The sequence below is a fragment of the Chinchilla lanigera genome, unplaced genomic scaffold (genome assembly GCF_000276665.1).
Source record: "Chinchilla lanigera isolate Chin_1 unplaced genomic scaffold, ChiLan1.0 scaffold00005, whole genome shotgun sequence".
Taxonomy (NCBI): domain Eukaryota; kingdom Metazoa; phylum Chordata; class Mammalia; order Rodentia; family Chinchillidae; genus Chinchilla; species Chinchilla lanigera.
The window spans coordinates 7,459,507-7,469,049 of record NW_004955406.1 but is presented as its reverse complement, the minus strand read 5'-3'; the positions used below and the strand labels follow the sequence as shown (position 1 = coordinate 7,469,049).

Sequence of the window (9,543 nt, the reverse complement as noted above, 5' to 3'; positions counted from 1 at the left end):
GAATTCTAACAATGACTATCCAGCTCCTGCTCCCGAACAACATCAGAGCTCTGGGGAGTGGGGAGTGAATGGGGTGCAGACTTGGGAGGAAAACAAGATGACCCTGACACTTTCCAGTTATGCTTAGTATGACTGGGGAAATAAAGGCAGTAAAAGAAAAAAAGCAGAGTTTTTGGTGAGAAAAAGCTTAGCAGTGAGAATGACAAGGACAAAGCAGTAAGGAAAATTGTTTTGGAGTAACATCAGGAATCCCACATGGAGCACCAAATGCATCCTGCCCGTATATTATTTCTCAGTTCCTTGGGGAAAAGTTGGAAATTTTTTTTCCTTGTAAACATCTAAGGCTTTTTAAAATTTGTTTAATGTCACTAATCTATCCACTTATCCTAAACACTTACTCTTAGTGATCAAATTATGTATCTATGGGAGCCAACACAATTTCCTCTGCAAGTTCCTTGGGGATGAGCCAGGGCGCTCATGGCTATGGAGCTGCACGAGTTCATCAGCTTAGTCAAACTAATCTGGAATAACGTGGAAAAACTATTCTTCAATCTGAAAAATATGACCCAAACTATACAGTTATTGGCACCCATGGAGATGGGACCCAGGAAGAGAGACTGTCCAACAGGCTTCAAAATAACAGTGAGCTCCCCACCCTGGGACCACTCAGCTCAGGCTCAGGAGGTACAGTGCTGAGCATCACTAAATGCCATGGCAATGGCAGAGAATAGAATAGTAGAATAAGTACTACTCCACTCACTTAGAGAGAACTAATAAAATTCCAAGTGTGTTTTCCATGGTGGATAACCTATGTGCTTACTTCTGCAGACTTTCATCACATCCCACAAGCTAGAAGGACGTTAAACACAGACATGGCCACCCCTGCTGGAGACTGGCTTTGGGGAACAAAGCTAGGAGCAGTAGTGCCCACCTGAATTCCCACCTTCTTCCCGGAGGGTGAGGCAAGAGGATCCCAAGCTCCAGATCAACCTGGACAACTTAGTGAGACCTTGCTTCAAAATAAAATTTAAAAGGTGGTAGTGCACTTGCGTAAGTTCAGTCTCCAGCAAGCACCACAGGAAAAAAGAATGGTAGTTGAGCAGAGTAACACAGTGGGAACGCCAGAGTGAGTCTGGAACCAGGCTGTCTATGCTTAGGTCGGCACCATCACAGCTGGGGTCTCGTTAATGGTCACTGACAGTGAAGCAGGCCAGCATGGATTTGGATATCTTGTAAGGCAGGAGAGGAAGGTGATGACACTGCCTGTACATTGATTTCGGATGCAACCCGATGGGATTTTAAAGCTGTCCCTTGCTCTGACTGAGCTGAGAAAGCCGTGTGACCAGAAGCCCTTGTCCAAACAATTCACATGCGAAGACACCTTTTGGCTGGAGGTGCAGCTGCCAGGCCCAGCTCTGTGCACTTCTGCCTGGTGGCTCTCGTTGCACAATGGGGAATGGTCCCTCCCTCGGGCCAGCCCTCTGCACTACGGCTGCCTCTGCTGCTGCTGTTTCTCAGCTGTCCACAGCAAGCTGTGTGGTTAAAGCTGGGCACAGTGAGCCTTTGAAGGGGCTCTTTGGCCCATTCACTGCAGCTGTCCCACTTGTGCTGGCACCGAGCAGCTGCCTGGGCCCCCTGCACACATCCTGCCCACAAAGCCCAGCATGGGCCGGGTGCCCTTGGGTTAATAGAGGTGGCTCAAGTCGCTCCCTGCTATCCACCACCAGTTGTGTCCCCTGTCCAACACTCATGGTTAACCTTCTGCCCCACTGTTTAGCATCACCTGGCTCAAAATCACGAGTCTGGGGGCTGGGGATTTAGCTCAGTGGCAAAGCGCCTGCCTGGCAAGTGCAAGGTCATAAGTTCAGTTCCAGGTACCAGAGAAAAACCAAAAAAAAAAAAAAAAATCAAGAGTCTGATGTCCTCGTGGGCTGGTTAGTTAGGCACACTTGTTCTGAGACTGCAGAAGACCGATGAACCGGAAACCTCAGAAATGTGATAGTTTGACTGACCGCATGGAATCCTGGAGAAGCAAGCAGGCTGAACAATGGAAAAGCATCACTCCTGCTCAATAAACTCCTCAGAGTTTGCTCCCCCTGATCAATGAGTTGGTAGAAGCCCCACTATTTCCTATGGAGCGCAGTGGCCTCCTCACCTGCCTACTGACCTTTTCAGCCTGATGTGATCTGACACTGATCTTTATTTTATTTTATTTATTTTGCTGTGCTACGATGGACCCCAGAACCTAGTGCATGCTAGGCAAACACTGTACCACTGGGCTACTTCCCTAGTCTCCTGATTCTGGTCTTTAAATGCAATCTTGCCTCAGTTAAAGTTTTTGCCTCTCAGTTATGTTGACTTGCACAACAAAATTCATTAATAATGTAAAATTGTATATAATTTGGATAAACCACAGGCTTGCTATGCCATTTCATTGCAGAGGATGAAAATGAATTTAATTTTTTTCCCCCATTTCAGCATACCAGGCTAAACTTATAGAGTAGATAAAAATAATATCCCTGGTCTTTATGTCTACTACAAACTTCAGAACATCCACTATTTCTACAAGACTGACTCAAGGGTTAAGAATGGTACTGATAGTTCATTGAGTTGTAAATATTTCCCACAAGTTCTGAGCCAGTTTTTTAAAATAAGCTAGCTTCTCAACCATTTGTGTTTTACAGTCTGCCTGAATAAAACAAAAGACAAAGATATTAACTTAATATGCAATCCTGCTCTATATAAATGGAGAATAAACCAAGAGGTCAATCAGTTGATGAGAGAGGTGAAATAGCTGATGAAAAAGCCATATTAATCAAAAGATTATCATTTTGGTGAGACTCAACCCTTGACCACTCCGAGGTACTCACAGCATGAGGGAGAAGACTGATAAATCACTAATAACTGAAATTCTCAAGGTGAATTTTTGTGGCATCTTTTGCTTTTGTTTTTGTTTTTAACAGAGACTTCAGGAGCTTAATGTTAAAACTTGATTTATCAGAATTAAAAATTCACAATGTAGGGGCTGGGAATTTAGCTCAGCGGCACAGTGCCTGCCTGGCAAGCACAAGATCATGAGTTTGATTCCTAGTACCGGAAAAGAAAACCAAAAATAAATAAATAAATAAAAATTCACAAAGTAAACAGCTGAATTTTATTACGCTTTTATGTTCAACTTACAAATCCTATTATCCTAGTTATATATCTCTTAAATTTTATAGCCATTTTAAAGAAAATTTTCGCTTCCTTTTAAAATTCCCTTAAATAGTTGAAATTGCATTTATAAAAAGCATATACTTAGGGGAAGGCAATTAAATAAAGAAACAAGCTGTCTTATGTACCTGTACCCACTCTCTAAGATGACTGTAAACTGCATTTACTGAAACATATTGATAATGTACCCACTTTCTTTTTCAAATGCTTCAACTGTCTACTCTATGAAATCTCCATTTTCTGTCCACCTTCTGAAATTTGCAATCTCTATCAAGACATAACTAATGTCCTCTACCACCTTGCTGGACTTGTCTTTCTCCCACCCTTGAGGTATGTGGCTATCATTTTATTGGATTCTGAATGTTTCCCAAGCCCTTGCCTGACTCTGTACATCCTCCAAAACAATGGGAATGGCATGGGTATGCTACATGAAAGGCAACAAGGAAATATGCGAAGATGCCATGGTAAAGGGGATCTCACCAGCATGATGAGAAGGAGCTAGCAAAATAAAAATGGAAACTTTTTGGTGAAACCTAAGTTCTACAGAGGGCATTCTGTCAAGCCTGAAGGCAGGGAAGTGGTAACAAAAATCCTGCTAAGAGATGACACTGGGAAGTGAAAAGTTATATGCAAGTAAAGGGGACCCATGAAGATAGATGGATAGAAAAGAAACCCAGTATCTTAATTAAACAAGCTTCAAAAACAGTTGAGTTTTGTCTGAAATCTCACACAAATATCTGTAGGTAGATATGCCATGTTGTTGCATGAAGTGAGAACAGACATTTCTGAGTGGCAGCTGTATTAGGGTTGGGTAGGAGGACAAAGCTGTCATCTCATTATGAACAGTCAAGAGCCAGGCTGTATTCCCACTCTGCTAGAAGGTCCTTTTCCAGAGCTTCAGGATCCCTTCCTTAGGAGGGACTTGACTACTTCTCACTCACACATGCTCAGAGCTCCCTGGACTTCTTTCTAGAATCGCACATCCAAATGTGTACGTCAGTAACTGCTCATGTAATTACTTGGATAATATGTGTCTCTCCACTCTATGAGAACAGAGAACAGGTCTCCTTCTTCACTGATACATCCCCAGCACCCAGAACAATCCAGCAGCTAAATGGTGCTCATAAGCTCTGTGCTGAATGAATGAATAGATGAAGGCATGAACTACAAGAGGAATGATTGACTGAGTCAATTAATTGATTACGGTAACACACTGGTAGAGACAAATGCAATAAGTTCCTTTTAATGGTGCTCTGGTTTTTTTCAAGCACCTATGGATCAGCGTCTGAGAGCAGTGAAGAGCATTAGTTTTGGTGTTATACCTGTGTTGAGTAATCTCAGACATCAACCCCCTAATGCTTCAGTTTTCTCATTTGTAAACTAGGAATAATTACAGTATAGTGTGTGTATTTGATTTTATTTCAAATGCAGGAGGGTTATATGTGAAATTATTTTAAGTATGCAAATGTCTCAAAATTGGCTACTCAGCATTCTCTTTGATCTTACTGCACCTTAAGTATAAAAGTATAGATCTTCTAGAAGGCAGACAGATGCATCAATTTAAAAAGCTCTAAGTAGGAGAAGTAGATCAGAGGAGAGCCTTTAGTCCTGAGATTGTAGGCAACCCTTAAAACATACGTACAGCTCTCAAAAGAATTAAAATAAAAATAATGTTAACCAAATGATTAAAAATAATACCATTTGAAACATTTGGAATGGTGTTGTAATGTAACTTCTGTGAGTAACTTATCTCTAATGTTTTCTAAATGTTTGCCACATACATTCAGTATAATAGCTATTTTAGATGTTCAACTTGAAAATGCAGAATATAGACAAAGTAATTTTTATCAAGTGGAATTCTGATTGTAAGCCTTACATGAAAGGTAGTTTCTCAAATTTATTGTGTTTATGATACTTTGATTTATAATAATGTTCTTAAAATACAAAATGTAGACATGTTTCTATCGCTAGGGACTCTGACTCTGAACCTTAAGAGTGCGTATGGCCTCTCAAGTGTATTGCCAGATTTATGATTTTTATGATGCTCTTTTTATAACCACAAAAGTTACTCTAAAGCATTCTGTTTTTTTATCATAATCATCTGTGAATGTTTATTTATGATCATGTTAATATTGTGCTTTAGTATTTTTGTGCTTCTGACAATTTTATGGCCCATGAGACAAGAATCTATTGAGGCATCTGCTCTGCCAATAATCTTTGGCCTTCTGAAACTAACTGATCTCATTAGAGTTTATTCAAACGGTCCTATTACTTCATGTAAGACAGGAAAGAAGAGCTTTGGGTGTTTTTGAATTGAGTAAGTTTAAGCCAATAATGAATTTCATAAAACCATATTCAGATATTAATACAAATATTAAAAGTAAAGTGTGGGGGCTGGGGATTTAGCTCAGCAGCACAGTGCCTGCCTGGCGAGCACAAGGTTGTGAGTTCAATTCCTGCTACCAGAAGAAAAAGAAAAGAGTAAGTTGGAATCCGAAATCAATGGCTGCATCCGGTTTTAGAGCTTCCTCTCAATAACAGGAAGTAAGAAAGTCAACCAATGGACCAGGCAGATGAGGGGTCCCTGAACTTCTTTGTACTCTCAGAGAAGAGCACTTGTTGGGTGCTCTTCCTACTCAGCTGAACTTCAGCATCCATGAGGAAGCCATTTCTGAAAGACCAGCAAGCCTCATTCCTGGGAAGCACCTGCCAATGTAAATGTTCTGGAAAGTTCTATGTGTTCTCTACATAGAAGAAATACTGACTTGGGCTAAGATGTGAACTCAAGCCTGTGGCCACCCCCACTTACCTCTTGGGAAAGCAAACAAAACTCAGAATTCGTGATGTTCCCTGACTGTCTGTATTCTCTGTTAAAGGAGAAAGGAGGCCTATTTGCCATTTTCTCAGAAGTGTGGGTTTTCCAAAGATATGGCACTCGGTTCACTTTCACATATATATATCTTGGTTTAGTCATACTGAAGAGGAGTTGGGTTTTGAAATGTCAAAGCACTGGCCTCAAGTAAATGGGCACGGTTCCCATTTGTACAGCGCAGAATTTCAGGAAACAGGCCTGTCTGTGAGATGAGTGTGTGGAGCTTGAATCCAACCTGCTGGCACTCACTTTCCTGAGGAAACTGGTGGCTCAGGAGATGCTCTGCAAGGTAAGCAAAGAAAGAGGAGATCCTTCATCCTCAAGTCAGCTTCCAGAGCCTGTCCGCTTCACGTGAGGGTTCCCTATGAGGCACAGAGGTCACGCACAGTTGAAACCATCCTCATTATGGGCTCAGCATGCCCAACCAAAAGCAAATGAAATATATTCACAGCCAACCTGAAGATATACCCATCCATTCCTGCAGCCATGTGGGTAGGTTGACAGACTACATAATAGGCTAGAAATTCAAAGTTTGGGTTTTAATCCCTGCTGTGTTGTGTGTGACCCTGGCTGAGCCCCTCAGCATTCACTCTGCTTCAGTGTCCACATTTGTAAACAGGGAGACTTGACCACAGCTGGTACCTATTAGTAGCTTGCTACTGTAGAACTGATGGAAGGGACCCCTCAGAGCTCTGCCACCTTCTCCTTGGAGAATAGGAAGGTTTCCAAGTCAAGGATCCATCTAGTATTTTGTTAGGTCTTCCACATAAACACCTGTCCCATTTCTAGACAAAGCCTCATCTTACTCTTGGGCATCTCGGGCTGGGCAGCATCCTTGCTGAGATTGCCAATGGATACCAAAGATGGGCTGCAATCAGAACAATGGGAATCTGAAGAGCCAAGCAAAATGAGAAGGCTGGGAACAGAGAGAAACAGAAGATCAATTCATCCCTAGGGTAGAGGGGCCCAGTGCTTTGGGGACACTGTAAGATTTAGACATGGATTCAAACACTCTATGCAGCTGTGGCACAACAGGCCTGCACCTCGTTTTCTCCAGCAGGAAAAATGAAGGATACTGTAGGGCCCATACCAGAGCATTGTGTGGAGATGAAGCCTGGGTGTATGTACAGCCCTTAACCCAGGATTGTCATAAGCAATAGTTACCATGATTACTACCCTCACCCTGCTGCTACAGCTAAAATGCAAAGCCTATTTATTTCTCATTTACCATCCTATCTTTTTCAGGATATGTCTCCTGGCCTAAATGGAGATCTAGCTGGGAGAGGGAGATCTGGATTTATCGTGCATTCTTTATGACACGGGGGGGGGGGAGGTCATTGAATCCTGGTGTTTTGTTATGGTCCCCACTCACAATAAAGCACTGGCCCTCACTCTACCTTGAGAGCTGATTTCTGTCTTCAGAAGAAGCACTGAGTGTAGGCAAAGCAGTCTCCGGAAGCAGCTGGGCATCAGTTCCAAGGTGTGGTGGAGGGAGCTAGCAGTGCAGCATGTGCTGGAGGGGCCACTGGGAAGCAGCCCATCACAGAGCATCTTGGGTGTTTCTCTGCTTCCCTCTTGGCTCCTCAGAGGCAGAGATACCACTTGCCAGGCATTTCAAAGAGGCCGTGTGTAGAAGCACTTAGCCTGGGGGACCACCGTATAGTTCTCAGGGAATGGTACCTACTCCAAATCCAAACGCTGATGCTAGTTATAGTATTTATGATGCTGATGTTTATATTCAGAGTGTTCACTTTTAGGAGACGCTCAGTAAATATTTGCCAAACTTGGAGAAGTCTGTTGTGACCATTCATAGAGTCTATTCCTGTACTGTCTAGGTGGTTTGACATTCTCAAGCTTACAAAGGAAAGAATGATGGAAAAAATTCTATTTTGTCTGAAACTCCAGGAAACATGGCTACATCTAGGGGGCTGATTTCCCACCATCCAAGGCTGAAAGGCAAACACACAGGGTATTTCCCAGAACTTCTCCCAATCATCTTGTGTCTGAATTCTCCAGAAGCATTCAATCTCAGCAGACCAAAAGTTTAAAAGTTGTTTTAGTTTCCAGTGAACATTGTTCCACTAATATTACAATGAAAGATTGCACCTTCCACTTTTTTGGGGGTCAGATAATCTTTTTATTGAAGTATTGTATGTTTCTTAACTAGCTGGGCACTCCACAACACCGTTGTTGATGTCATCTATAATGTCATGAGGGTGCCAGCTGTCCACGGTGCAGCCCACAGACTGGGTGGTCCCCAGGATTTCTTTAATGGTTCCAGAAAGTTCTCTGGCTAAAGATAGGCACAACATCTGTTGGACAATGTTAACAATCTCATCAAAATTAATATTTCCTCTGTGTTGAATGTTTTTCTGCTTCTTTCTGTCTCTTGGGGGCTCTGTGAGGGTTTTCATGATCAAGGCAGAGGCAGAAGGCACCACCTAGATCTGAGCCTGTCCGTTCTGAATGGTCAGTGTCGCTGTAATCCTTAGACCCTTCCGGTCACCAGTTTCCTTGGTGATGTCATCACCCACTTTTTTTGGAGACAGACTCAAGGGACCGATTTGGAGGCCAGGGTAGACATGGCGCCGATGTCACCAGCGGTGCACCTCAGGTACATGACTTTGATCTCACTGGAGTCAAACTTGGGCGGCATGGTGGAGGCGGCTGGTGTTGGGTGAACCCAGATTCCGCACAACCGAAGAAGGTTGCACCTTAGCCTCCTCCTAGCCGAAAGCCGAAAGCTCACCTTCCACTTTTTTAATAGGTTAAAGATGGTCAAATATTGACATCATAATAACAGGACTTCAAAACATTTACTACATCGAAATAAAAGGAGAAATTGTCTATAGAGATGGCTTTCGGTATCCATTTTATTTCAAATGAGAACCTTTCAGGAGGTCAATAGTAACCACTTTAAGTCTACAAAATTGTGATCAAAATGAACCACATTCCCCTTTTTTCAAAAGCCTGAACACATTTATAAGATTGTAGCCTTAGTTTTATGATTCTTTTCAGACTTACTCTAAGAATTACATTACCACTGAACAAAAAAGTTGGTTTTTATTTTTATAATAATGACCAAGACAGAATGCATTATGTGTCAGGCACTGTTCTAAGTACTTTAAACACATTAATTCATTTTATGGCTCTATTTGAATAAGACGGATACAATTATTCATATTTTATAAGCAAAAGAAATGAGGCACAGGGCTTAAACACACCCAGCAGGGCTGGGGATGTAGTTTAGTGGTAGAGCACTTGCCTAGTGTGTATAAAGTTATAGGTTCAATCCCAACATGTAAAAAAAAAAAAAAACTTGCTACAATAAGGACTAAAAATACTGTAGGTTTTCTCAACAGAATTTCTTGACCTAATCCCTGACTTCCCCTATTCTTTACTGTTACCATGGGTTTTTCTTTAATCTTTTCTTAATACTGGAGGTTGTTATTATACCA

General features: G+C 42.1%; 1 pseudogene; it reads right to left on the bottom strand.

The window, feature by feature from the left end:
* Positions 1–8,208: 8,208 nt before the first annotated feature.
* On the bottom strand, positions 8,209–8,756 carry LOC102005336 (annotated as a pseudogene).
* Positions 8,757–9,543: the final 787 nt, after the last annotated feature.